Source organism: Vipera berus (genome assembly GCF_964194415.1).
Source record: "Vipera berus genome assembly, chromosome: 2".
Lineage (NCBI taxonomy): Eukaryota > Metazoa > Chordata > Lepidosauria > Squamata > Viperidae > Vipera > Vipera berus.
This window is the reverse complement of record NC_138203.1, coordinates 2,062,570-2,076,627: the sequence shown is the minus strand read 5'-3', so window position 1 is coordinate 2,076,627 and position 14,058 is coordinate 2,062,570. Positions and strand designations below refer to the sequence as shown.

The 14,058-nt window shown below is 47.8% G+C and overlaps 1 long non-coding RNA gene across 1 annotated transcript in view; it reads left to right on the top strand.

The window, feature by feature from the left end:
- Nucleotides 1–14,058, top strand: part of LOC308663138 — an 861,733-nt gene that overhangs the window by 723,637 nt on the left and 124,038 nt on the right. The gene's annotated exons all lie outside the window — the stretch shown is intronic.

Sequence of the window (14,058 nt, the reverse complement as noted above, 5' to 3'; positions counted from 1 at the left end):
TCGTTTGGTGAATCCCAGCTTTCCCCCATTGGCTTTGCTTGTCTGAAGCTGGCTGGGAAAGTCACCAGTGGCGATTATGAGAGCCAGGACACCGCAACAATCATAAATACATGCTGGTTGCCAAGGGTCTGGATTTTGATCATGCGACTGCAGGGTGGCTGTGATGGGTTGTTATATATGAGGACCAGTTGTAATGTTTCAGGGCCAGAATAACTTTCGATAGTTGTTAACTGAACGATTGGAAGTTGAAGGATACTGAGAATCAAAACCAGACTTGCAGAGTTTAGTAGGATTACTCCAGTGGTGGGATTCAGCTGGTTTGCACCCGTTCGGAAGAACTGGTAGCTAAATTTTGCTGAGTTTGGAGAACCGTCTGAATGCACACTGCTTCCAGAAGTCCAGTCTAGGCCTGGGAGGCTCGGAGGAGGCCTCCCAGGCCTAGAATGGCCCACTGGAAGTGCATGAATGCCACTTCAAGAAGTCCATTATAGGCCCTGAAGGTTGGGAGAAGGCCACCCAGGCCTAGAACAGCCCGCTGGAAGTGCATGGATGCCACTTCTGGAAGTGCATGGATGCCACTTCCAGAAGTCCGTTCTAGGACTCGGAGGCCCAGAGAAGGCCGCCCAGGCCTAGAACGGCCTGCTGGAAGTGCATGGATGCCACTTCCGGAAGTCCGTTCTAGGACTTGGAGGCTTGGAGGAGGCTGCCCAGGCCTAGAACGGTCCGCTGGAAATGCATGGATGCCACTTCCAGAAGTCCGTTCTAGGACTCAGAGGCCCAGAGAAGGCCACCCAGGCCTAGAACAGCCCGCCGGAAGTGCATGGATGCCACTTCCGGAAGTGCATGGATGCCACTTCCAGAAGTCCGTTCTAGGACTCGGAGGCCTGGAGGAGGCCGCCCAGGCCTAGAATGGCCCGCCGGAAGTGCATGGATGCCACTTCCGGAAGTCCGTTCTAGGCCTCAGAGGCCCAGACCTGCATCCAATAAGAGAACTGGTTCTTTAGGTATTTGAATCCCACCACCGGATTACTCTTAAGTAACTGTGCCTACACGTGGTCTTACGACTTACGACCATTCATTTAGTGACCATTCAGAGTGGCACTGAAGAAAGAAGTGACTTATGACCCGTTTGCCCACGTATGGCCACCGCAACATCCTCCACGGTCACCTGATCAAAATTCAGGTGCTTGTCAACTGACTCCGATTTATGATGGTTACACAGTGCCCCCGGGGTCATTTGATCCCCTTTGGTGACCTTCCGACCAGCAAAGGTCATCGGGGAAGCCAGATTCGCTTAACGACTGTGTTGCTAGCCTAACCTCTGCAGTGACTCGCTTAATGACCGTGGTGGGAAAGGTCATAAAATGCAGCACAACTCACTGAAGCACTGCCTTGCTTAGCCACAGAAAATTGGGGCACGGTTGTGGCCGTAAAGCTGAGGCATACCCGTAGTAGCCTCCCCTAACGTGGTGCCGTGGGCATCCACAATGGCTTGAGAGAAACCCGGATGCCTGCATCTTGTCTCAGAGGCAGGTTCGTATTGTCTGAATCGGGTAATTGGCATGGGGACGCCACGAAGCCTGTGACTTCTGTTTGAGGTCCCTGGGGGCTTTTCAGTGAGGGCCCCGGCTGGTGCTTTGACACCCTCCCCCCACTCCCCAGTAGCACTCAGGGAAGAGGCTGCTTTGAGATTTCAGCATCACCCCTACACTTAAAAATAAATAAAATCTTTTTTTCCCCTTTTTTTCCAGCTGGGTGAATCCCAAGCCAGGATCCAGGGGCCGCTGGGCGATCCTAAAGGAGACGGATCCCATTAGAATCCATTGCCCTGTGTGTAGCCCTGTTCAAACGCCAGGCATCAAATGAACAAGGAAGCGTTTGGAAGAAAACGGCAATCAGTTTGAACTAATTAGATAAATATGTCATTTGCAATAGTAAATATGCATGTAATTTATATGATAAATGGTCTCTGGGCCTGATTATCGGGATACCCTGCAGAGCCATGCAGGCTCGCTCTGGATAAAGAGATGGGGGGGCATATAATTTAAACAAAAAAACAAACAATAAATAAATAAATAAGAGTGTCTACCAACACACATACTCATCAATCAGTCAGAATAGATTGATTCCAACCATGGTTGGAAACTGACCAAAGAGAGAAGCAACCTGGAATTAAGGAGAAACTTCCTAACAGTAAGGACAATCAACCAGTGGAACAGCCGGCCACCAGAAATCGTGGGCGCTCCGTCACTGGAAGTTTTTTAAAAAGAGACTGGACATTCACTTGTCTGAGATGGTATAGGTTCTCCTGTTCGAGCAGGGGGCTGGACTAGAAGACCTCCAAGGTCCCTTCCAGCTCTATTCTATTCCATTGTAAACCTGGAATTAAGGAGAAACTTCCTAACAGGAAGACATTTAACCTTTGGAACAGCTTGCCACCAGAAATCGTGGGCGCTCCGTCACTGGAAGTTTTTTAAAAAGAGACTGGACATTCACTTGTCTGAAATGGTATAGGTTCTCCTGTTCGAGCAGGGGGCTGGACTAGAAGACCTCCAAGGTCCCTTCCAGCTCTATTCTATTCCATTGTAAACCTGGAATTAAGGAGAAACTTCCTAACAGGGAGGACATTTAACCTTTGGAACAGCTTGCCACCAGAAATCGTGGGCGCTCCGTCACTGGAAGTTTTTTAAAAAGAGACTGGACATCCACTTGTCTGAAATGGTATAGGTTCTCCTGTTCGAGCAGGGGGCTGGACTAGAAGACCTCCAAGGTCCCTTCCGGCTCTATTCTATACTGCTCAAAAAAAATAAAGGGAACACTTAAACAACACAATGTACTGTATTTAATAGTAGGATGTCTTATCTTGTGTTCCCTTTATTTTTTTGAGCAGTGTATTTTACTTATGAGAGAGGCTGCCAATTCTGAGAAACTGGGAAAAACCCAACCAAGGACCAACAACTGCACTAGCTGCCTCTTCTCCCAGCACGCGAAATGTGTTTAAGTGCCCTGAGAATCAGAGAAAAAAGCTCTTCTACAATGTTAAAACAGTTTTGAGCGAGCTCGTCTGGCAGAAAAGGCACAAGCGAAGAGCCCTGCTGTGGCTGACCTTGATGCATACTACGAAGCAAGCAAACAAACCGGGAGACAGACGTGCATAAAAATATTCCTTTTTTTTTTGGCAAATCAGCCACAGGATTTAACCAAACCGTCACCTCACATCACTCCAAAATCGGGGGTTAGTTCCCCACTCTCTCGTTTCTCCACGAAGGACTTTCTTAGCAGCTCAGTAATTATCATTCAGTACAGCCCCGAGTCCAGAGAATGTCAGTTTGAAGGGAAGGCGGATTGAAATCCAAGCTAGTCATTCTTGATTGGGACCTGGGAAAGTGTCTTCTACTTAATTAAGTCCTGTCAAATGTGAAGGATCCTGGTTCCCCCATTCTCTGAAGCTTTCTAATCAATATCTTTTTGTTCACTAAAGACTGTGGAATTAAAGTTAGCCTAGGAGTCTGTTTCCAACTGGGGAAATTTCCCCTTTGCTTTGAATGCTGCCATAAAGCAAATCTCCCACAATCATTGCTGTCCTGGACTCAGATCAATACAGATCTATTCTATTCTATTCTCTTCTATTCTATTCTATTCTATTCCATTCCATTCCATTCCATTCCATTCCATATTTTCTATTCTATTCTATTCTATTCTATTCTATTCTATTCTATTCCATTCCATTCCATTCCATTCCATTCCATTCCATTCCATTCCATTCCATTCCATATATTCTATTCTATTCTATTCTATTCTATTCTATTCTATTCTATTCTATTCTATTCTATTCTATTCTATTCTATTCTATTCTATTCTATTCCATCTCTTCTCTTCTCTTCTCTTCTCTTCTCTTCTCTTCTCTTCTCTTCTCTTCTCTTCTCTTCTCTTCTCTTCTCTTCTCTTCTCTTCTCTTCTCTTCTCTTCTCTTCCATTCCATTCCATTCCATTCCATTCCATTCCATTCCATTCCATTCCATTCTATTCTATTCTATATTCCACTATCTATTCCATTCCATTCCATTCTTATTTCTTATTTCTTATTTCTTATTTCTTATTTCTTATTTCTTATTTCTTATTTTATTCTATTCTATTCTATTCTATTCTATTCTATTCCATTCCATTCCATTCCATTCCATTCCATTCCATTCCATTATTCTATTCTATTCTATTCTATTCTATTCTATTCTATTCTATTCTATTCTATTCTATTCTATTCTATTCTATTCCATTCCATTCCATTCCATCTATTCTATTCTATTCTATTCTATTCTATTCTATTCTATTCTATTCTATTGTATTCTATTCTATTCTATTCTATTCTATTCCATATTTTCCATTCCATTCCATTCCATATTTTCTATTCTTCTATTCTATTCTATTCTATTCTATTATTCTATTCTATTCTATTCTATTCTATTCTATTCTATTCTATTCTATTCTATTCTATTCTATTCTATTATTTTATTTTATTTTATTCTATTCTATTCTATTCTATTCCATATTTTCTATTATTCTATTCTATTCTATTCTATTCTATTCTATTCTATTCTATTCTATTCTATTCTATTCTATTCCATTCCATTCCATTCCATTCCATTCCATTCCATTCCATTCCATTCCATTCCATTCCATTCCATTCTACTGAAATAAGAGTTCTCCTTTTTTGCGTGCTCTGTCCAAGGTCCTGAATATTGTATATGTCTACCAGCTTTGCAGTTTGACTACAGATGATCCTCAATTTGTGACCACAGTTGAGCCCCAAATTTCTGTTGCTAAGCACGACAGCTATTAAACGAATTTTGACTATGTGACCACGGGGAGGCTGAAGTGGTCATATGTGTGAAAGCAGGTCATAAGACTTTTTCACTGCTGTTGTACCTTAGAATGCTCCCTAAACGAATGGTGTTAAGTCAAGGACTACCTTGACTTTAAAGACGGTGAGTAGTTCAAATTCGTCTGGTGAATACCATGGTCAGATAAGGGTCTGTACATTAGCTCTAACTGCTATAGCCAACCAGCTTCCAGAACTGATATGCTTGAAAAGAGATATTAGATATTTAGTTAAATTATGAATGAAGGTGAACATACTGTACATGTCCTAGGACAGAGGTCCCCAACTTTCTGAGCACCAGGGACCTGTTCCGTGGGGAGAGGTTTTTCCACGGACCGGAGGGGGCGTTTTGGGTACTTCCTGCATCATGCAGATGGGGCTTTGCTTCTTTACGCAGACTGGTTTCTGGCATGTCACGGCCCACTGCTGGTCTACGGACTGGGGGGTTGTGGACCCCTGTCCTAGGATAATGTTGGGACCAGTTATTGGGACCAGAAGCTTTGTCTTCTGAGCTTCTGGATTTGTCCTGGAGCCCAATCCTCAAGGAACTTCTCTCTAGCCTTCTCTGTAGCCTAGAGAGAAATTAGATAGATCAGAGGTCCCCAACCTTTTGGGCACCGGGGATCACCAGTTCCGTGGAGAGAGGTAGCACACAAGTAAGTTTGTGAGGACCGGTTGCTGGCATGCCATGGCCCGGTACTGGTCCACGGACTGGGGGTTGGGGACCCCTGAGATAGATAACCTTCATTGTCATTTTTTACTATGAGCATACTGGTTCACATTAAAAATTAAATTCTGTTGCCTGCTCTCAAAAGAAAGTATATATCTACCTATACACATACATAACACATGTATATGTATGTATGTATATGTACTTGCACAGCCAAGAAGGCTCCACCCCCATTTGCACCCACTCAGGTGACCCTGAGAGCACAGATAAGCCTCCAAGCGGCCTCCACAATTCTCAGGAAGAGTATTAACGACCAGCTCTCTGCAAGGAGTATAAATCCTCCCATTTCCCCACCATCCAGTCAGAGCTGAAGAAGCTTCCTGGATGAGAAGTGAAAGGTCTTCAAAGAAAAAGTCCAGTTGCCTCCTGAAAAAAGCAGCTTTGGGACAACTGAGGACACAGACAAACCTCCAAGTGGCCTCAACGGCTCTCTAAAAGGATGCAAATGACCAGCTCTCTGCAAGGAGTATAAATCCTGCCAATCCCCCACCATCCACTCAGAGCTGAAGAAGCTCCTTGGATGAGAAGCGAAACGTCTTCATAGAAAAACAAGGAAGTCCAGTTGCCTCTTGAAAAAAGCACCTTTGGGACAACCTGGATGACTGAGAATCTCCATAATTTGGGATAGATCCAAGAGATTTTTATTTCCCCAAATATTCGTGGTGAACTCCTGCCCCCCAGCCCCCCAATTTTTCCATTCTGCTTGGCAATTCATCCGAGACTCCATTATTCCTCTTTTATGTCAATGTAAGGAGAAGGTGTGTGTTTCTCCAGAAATGGATCCCCTAATAATCGGAGCCCCGTGTGTGCGCCACTGCAGTTAACAAACGAACAAGCCAGTCACACTGATTGTGACGTTCCTGGATTCTACATAGCAGGAATATCTACCTTCAATATAACACTTTTTCCAAAAATGTCTGCTAGCCCTTAAGACGTGGTAGGATGTTTGGAAATAAAGGGGAGATGAAAGCCACTTTGGTGTACTTGTTAAGGTGCTGGCCAACCCCCAGGAGACGGTGAGTTCTAGTCCTGCCTTGGACACGAAAACTGGCTGGGTTGCTTTGGACCAGCTGAACCCACCTCACAGGGCAAAGAGGAGGAAGGAGTATTAGGGATGTTTGCCACTTTGAGAAACTTATAAAATTTAAATAGGAGCCAGCCATGTGCTGCAGCTGCCAAAAAAGCCAACACAGTGCTAGGCTGCATTAACAGAGGGACAGAATCAAGGTCACATGAAGGGTTAATACCACTTTACAAGTCTTGGTAAGGCCACACTTGGAATACTGCATCCAGTTTTGGTCACCACGATGTAAAAAAGATGTCGAGACTCTGGAAAGAGGGCAGAGAAGAGCAACAAAGATGATCAGGGGACTGGAGGATAAAACATACAAGGAACGGTTGCTGGAATTGGGGGTGTCTAGTTTAATGAAGGGTGAGGGGGGACATGATAGCAGCCTTCCAATATCTCAGGGGCTGCCCCAAACAATAGGGAGCCAAGCTGTTCTCCAAAGCCCCTGAAGGCAGGAGAAGAAGCAACAGATGGAAACCAATCAAGGAGAGAAGCAACCTGGAACTAAGGAGAAATTTCCTGACAGTGAGGAGAATTCACCAGTGGAACGACCTGCCTCCAGAAGTTGTGAATGCTCCAACACTGGAAGTTTTTGAGAAGAGACTGGACAGCCATTTGTCTGAAATGGTATAGGATTTCCTGCCTGAGCAGGGGGCTGGACTAGATGACCTCCAAGGTCCCTTCCAACTTTATTATCATTGTTATTAAATCATAAAGGTGGAGTAAAAAAAAGGTAGCAAGTCAATGAGTTGTCTGAACTGAAGGCAGTGTTTTTAAAAAGCCGGTCTTCGTTGGGAGGGAGATACAATGTTTGAGCCCAGAACAAGCTCTTAAAATCCTCCGTGTTTGGGGCAGTGAAAGCAACTCGCCCACTGAAATCGCAGGAGCAAAGGAAGACAAAAAGAAGCAGCGTGGCCTAGTAGCTAAACGCACTGAGGTAGAAATTAGGAGAGCACGAGTTCTGATCCTGCCTTAGGCACAACCCCAGCTGGGTGATCCTAGCACACACACACACACACACCCGCCTCTTTCTCAGCCCTGCCAAGTAGGGCAGGAGAAATATCTTCTGGAAACGTTGCTAGGAAAACCAGGAGTGAAAACCAGCTCAAAGGCAAGGAAAATAAAAAGAAAGGAAAGGAAAAGCAAATCACAGGAAGACGAGAGTCTGTTTTTGCCGCCCCCCCCCCCAACAATAACAAACTGCAGCAATCAATCAAAGCCAGTTATGCTCATTAATGTATTACAAGGCACTGACTTGAGACTTTCATAAATATGCAACAGGGCCGTGTGTGGCTCAGCCTGCTGGCTGGTCTGAAGGAACAGAGGCCTCTTCTCCGATGCTGGAGCAAGGAGAAACAGCGGGCCTCCTTCCCTGGTCCAACGGAGCAGGCCTCAAGGAATAAGCTCTTCCGCTGCTTGTGCCATGTGAAGTGAGAGAATGGGCCGTAACTTGATGGAAAGAAGAAAGAAGAAAGAAAGAAAGAGAGAGAGAGAGAGAGAGAGAGAGAGAGAGGGAGGGAGGGAGGGAGGGAGGGAGGGAGGAAGGAAGGAAGGAAGGAAGGAAGGAAGGAAGGAAGGAAGGAAGGAAGGAAAGAGAGGAAGGACAGAAGGAAGAGGAGGGAGGGAAGGAGAAAGAGGAAGGGAGGGAGGGAGGGAGGAAGGAAGGAAGGAAGGAAGGAAAGAAAGAAAGAAAGAAAGAAAGAAAGAAAGAAAGAAAGAAAGAAAGAGAGAGAGAGAGAGAGAGAGAGAGAGAGAGAGAGAGAGGGAGGGAGGGAGGGAGGGAGGGAGGGAGGAAGGAAGGAAGGAAGGAAGGAAGGAAGGAAGGAAGGAAGGAAGGAAAGAGAGGAAGGACAGAAGGAAGAGGAGGGAGGGAAGGAGAAAGAGGAAGGGAGGGAGGGAGGGAGGAAGGAAGGAAGGAAGGAAGGAAAGAAAGAAAGAAAGAAAGAAAGAAAGAAAGAAAGAAAGAAAGAAAGAAAAAGAGAGAGAGAGGGGAAGGAAGGAAGGAAGGAAGAAAGGAAGAGGAGGGAGGGAAGGAGAAAGAGGAAGGGAGGGAGGGAGGAAGGAAGAAAGAGGAGGAGGAGGGAGAAAGGGAGGAAGAAGAAAGAAAGAAAGAAAAAAAAGAAAGGAGGAGGAGGAGGGAGAGAGGGAAGGACAGAGAAAGGGAGGAAGGAAAAAGGGAAGGAAGGAAGGAAGGAAAGAAAGAAAGAAGGAAGGATGATCCTTAATTCAAGCATGTTAGACAAAACGACTTAGCCCTATATCACCAAAATTCAATCTGGATAATACTATGGGAATGTCAATATTATTTCAAAGAGGAAGCATCTTCAGAATCAAATCAAAGCATCTTGCAAATCTGATAGATCAGCAGGAAGCAGAAAAATATTTTTTTTCTCTCTCTCTCTCTCTCTAACAAATCAGGGAAGAAATACAGTCGGACCGAGCAGGTGTTTCAAGGCCTGATGCCTTTTCTTGGGGGAAGGCCACTCCTGGGGTGGCGTAAAGATCCCTGGACAGAACTGGGGGCGACCAGGAAAAGATTAAAAACCGGGGTGAATCCAATGAAATATCTCCACTCACGGCTCTGGCGGCTGAGAAAACAGAAATAGGAAACTTCAACGGTCAGTCCCACCAAAGGGGAATTATGTAAGATCAATGGAAGGGCTACATTTCAATATGTCATTGGGTGGGGGGAGGAAAAGAGGGAGGGGGGAAGAAGGAGGGAAGGAAAGGACAGGAATAGGGGAGGGGAAGGGAAGGGAAGGAAAGGGAAGGGAAGGGAAGGAAGGAAGGAAGGAATGAAGAAAGAAAGAAAGAAAGAAAGAAAGAAAGAAAGAAAGAAAGAAAGAAAGAAAGAAAGAAGAAAGAAAGAAAGAAAGAAAGAAAGAGGAAGGGAAGGGAAGGGAAGGGAAGGGAAGGGAAGGGAAGGAAAGGAAAGGAAGATAAAGGGGGAAGGGAAGGGAAGGGAAGGAAAGGAAAGGAAAGGAAAGGAAAGGCAAAACTTGGATGGGACTTATTTTGCAAATGGGGAAAAGTGTCTTTCTGAAAGAAGAAAAAGTCTCTTAGTTTTACAGGCCTCTTTAAACAGAGACAGTACTTTTTATCTTAGACTCTTACAGACAAGGAGACTGAGCTATCCCTGTCTTCCAGGCTCCCACCTGTAGGTCAGCTTTAGCTCCTGAGGAGGCCAGCCACGTGTGTGTGTGTGTGTGTGTGTGTGTGTGTGTGTGTGTGTCTGCTGTGTGTACTTTTTGAAAGTTTGAGGCGGTGCCGCCCTTTCCTTCCCAGGCAGCTCCAAGCTCTGGGATTCGGGTGAGGCCTGGACTCCAGGCCTGAATGTAGACATACAAACCTGGTTTCAGGGCTTTTGGAAGGCCTTGGAATTGGGGGTCCTTGGGATTGTCTGAATGGCATCCCGCTCTAATCATCGGGGGATTGACTTCAGCTAACAGGGCGGAGACGGGGCATCGCTGCCAATTCAGTTTGGCAGACGAGAAGGTCTAATATTAATATCCTGCCATTTGCACACACACACACACACACACACACACACACGGTCTCCCCGCCAGCCAAGTTCATTCCAGCTCCCAGTTGCGAGGAGTCAGGACTGCATTCACACAACCCACCCACCCCCACTTCAGCTATGGTAAAGCCACAGTTCGCTGGGACCCTTCAGATCCGCTTCCTCTTAAGGTTGGTCGCAGGGTCCAGGATTAGAAGTGGAAAGAAAAAAATAAATAAAAAGAAATCAAAGTGTTGGAAGAGATCTTTCTCTGACTGCTTCATTTCTGCGTCTCTGATGAAAAGGAGGCCACGAAGAAGCACCAAAGCTTTGTGTGTGTGTGTGTGTGTGTGTGTCTGTGTGAGGATAAACGATTCCTCCTCAGGCAAAAACAAGTGTGTCCCGGAAAATACACTTACCTCGCTTCTTGATTTTTCCTTTCTCTTTGTGAAATGTCTCTCCACCCCCCCACCCCACCCCCAACTTCCAGCCATTCCAGTCTAAAGAAAGCTGGGACTCACCACAGGTACGTTTTCCAGTTTGCTCCGTAAACGGTACAACCAAGCGACCGTCTTCCAACATGATGATATTAAAATACGGGGCGCCTTTTATCTCGGCGGGCCCAAAAATTCCAATGGAAATGCAAAGAAAGTATTTGGGCAGGAAGCCGGGAAAAAAAGCACGGGTTCATTTAATTCTAGGGAAATAATTTAGATTATTTATTACTCTGTAACTGAAACTCTTAATTGTTATTTACTAAATAATCATACCTGCAACTAACCCACTCCCTAGCAATTCACGGGTTTGAGGTTTCCATCTTGACCTTTTCAGAAAAGAACATTTTCTCTCTCTCTCTCTCTCTCTCTCTCTCACACACACACACACACACACACACACACACACACACACACACGGGACAGATTGCACCACAGTATTCACCATTGCGTCTAAAAGATAATAACTCCCCAGGATAATAATAATAATAATAATAATAATAATAATAATAATAATAATAATAATAATAATAATAATAATAATAATAATAATAATAATAATAAACGGGATTACTCAGCAGCTGGTTCCACAAATATTTAAGGCCACCTCCGGTCGGGTTGATGCCCCGTCAGCTGCATCAGCCAGCCAAGATAAGGTTTTGTGTTTTTTTTTTTAAAAAAACTTATTTAATGGATACTACCGGTATTTGTAAATAAAGGGAAAGGAGCAAGGCTGCCTTTTACGCCACACCGGTTTAAAGCCGTTCCGCGGCCAGGCGGGGGCTGAAGATGCTGAAACTGGGGGTGGGGGGTGGTCTCGCTTCAAGTGCCAAAGACCCTCCGCGGTTTGGGGGGTTGGGGGGGTGGCGGCTATAGCGCTCCCTTTTTTTAAAAATATATATATATATGTTTCATTTAGTTTGCTTTTAACCTGGATGGTTCTGCAAGGGGTCCGTCTGGGCACGTTGGAAAGCTTGGGCAATGTTGCCGTCCTCTACGAGCCGAGTTCTCGCTTTCTCCTCCGCCGGCTCGCCTTCCAGTAAAAGGCGGATCCCTGAGCCGAGAGAGAGATCCCGGGGATCCGGCTCGGCCTGAGCCGAGAGAGAGATCCCGGGGATCCGGCTCGGCCTCTGCGCCTCGAATTCAGAAGGAGAAAGCGGAGGAGGAGGAGAGCGCCAGAAGAGCCGCGGAGGAGGAGGATGCTAGGTCGAGCCCCCCCCCCAAAAAAGGGACCTCAAAAAGTCGAGACGGGACAAGAAGGGAACTCCGCAGGTGGGGAGGATGGGGTGCCGGCCCCTTCTCTGCCCCCTCCCACGGCCCCCTGGGAGGGGGGGCAAAGGCGGGCTGGGAACACACACACACACACACACCCGCTCCGTCCTCCCCCAAGTCTCGAAGGGTGCACGGATCGCTCCTCCGTCGTTTCGAGAGCTGCGGTTTTTTCTTTTTCGGAAGCTGCCCCGTCCTGGAAGGTTTTGGGTGCCAAAACGGGGGTGGGTGGGTGTGGGTGTGGGTGGGATGCCTCCACCTTTCCTGCCGTCTGAAGGGTTTCCCCGCTGCCCCCAGCCCCGCCCCGCGCGGGAAGCCTACGGTAGTTCTTGCCAGCGGAATCCGCTGAGCTTGCTTGTCGGGACTCCTTGGGATGCGCCCCCCCCCTCGCCGAAGGAGTTACACCCTCCCTGCCGCTTCCCGAAGGTGCGGAGCCCGAAGCCCGATCTGAAAAGGGAAGAAGGAGGGAGAGATTGATGGAGAAAGAAAAAGAGGAGTGGGCGGCGGGGGGGGGGCAGGAGGGAAGTTAAAAAAAGACTTATGGGGCGGGGGGGGCGCGCGCGGAGGTGTGCGAAGAGGGCCGGATTAGCAAAGCGGCGACCGTTCGTCCCCTTCCGAGGGCTCATCTCTTGCTTCTCTGCCTCAGTTCCCCCCCCTCCCCAGCTGTTCCCCTCTCCCTTCTGGCATAAGACGCGGCTTCGCAAGAACGAAGAGGGTCGCCAATCCAGGTAAGAAGGGATTCGAGCTGCCGAGCGGGCTGGAAAGATCGCCTCTTCCTTACGGATCAGCCCGCCCGGCTCCGACGATAAACTGCCTCTAGACGTGGAAGTTCCACCGAGCTCCAGGGTCAAGGACTCCTGAGCAGTTCTTTGGCGTGGGCTGAGAGACGTCCAGACGCCCCCACCCCTCACCCCATTTCTCCCTCCCCCCCAAGGACGGGCGGAACCCCGATTTTACCTGCTAAGTCCGGCTGCTGCTCGCGGGGGCGTCGGCCAGTCTCCGAGGGGGGCGCATCCGGACCGCTGGGGCGCGCCAGCCCGCTCGCTGGATCTTCGGGCGCAACTGGCGGCGCAGGCTTGGCCCGGGGTTGCGCGCTCCGATCCGGAGCCCAGGCGGCGGCAGCAGAAGCGGCCTTCTCCGTTTGGCAGCCGGGAGAGGCGAGCTAGCGCCCTGCCCGACCGCCGCCTCGTTTGCACCGGGGGGGAGTCGGGAATCTCCACGCCCTGCGCTGCTGCTTCTCTCTCTCTCTCTCTCTCTCTCCTTCTTTCTCTCTCTCTCTCTCTCTCCTTCTTTCTCTCTCTCTCTCCTCCCTCTTTCTTTCTCTCTCTCTCTCTCTCCTCCCTCCCTCTCTCTCCCCTTCCTCTCTCTCCTCCCTCTCTGTCGCTGTCTGCCTCTCTCTCTGAGGCGGACCGAAGGGGCGACACCCATTGGCCAGGGTGACGTCACCGTCCCCCACCCCCACCCCGATCGCGCTTCCTGCCAGAAGGAAGAGAAACCCGCCCCGAACCCAAAAGGGGGGAACCAAGGTGAGAACGGGGGGGGGGAGGGAGAGGGAGGGGGGCTTCAGGGCGTCTCCCAGAGAGCTAAAACTTTGGGGAGGGTGTGTGTGTGTGTGTGTGTTTGTCGAAGTACGGCTGGGTTGGTTGGTTTCTCGGAAGCGCATTCCCACCACGCGCCGAAACCCGGAGTTTGACTCAATTGGGCGACGAAGCCAGTCCCCAAATTCCCCACGGTTAACTCTACGCGAGTGTAACGCGTGTCGTGCGAAGCTAACCGCTTTGCTTTCCTTGACCTGGAGATGCGTGTTGGGCGGAGGTAGAAACGGACTCTGGCTTCCCGGTTCCCACGCCCGCCGGCCCCTTAAAACCTTCCCATGTGCAACATACCGGCAATCATAGGTTGAACATTAAAAGGAAAAAAATATATATCTAGAGGCGAATAGAATTAGCATATCGTCACGTAGCTCTGTAGGCATACGGAAGAGTCAGCTTTATTTTAGGGTATTTTTAAAGACACCTTCCCTGCCGCCACATTTATCCTAATTTCAGGGGATTACCTATTGATCGCAAGTATTCAGATTGATAGGTTTTGTGGGATTCCTTAATCCCCGGCCCTGCCGGA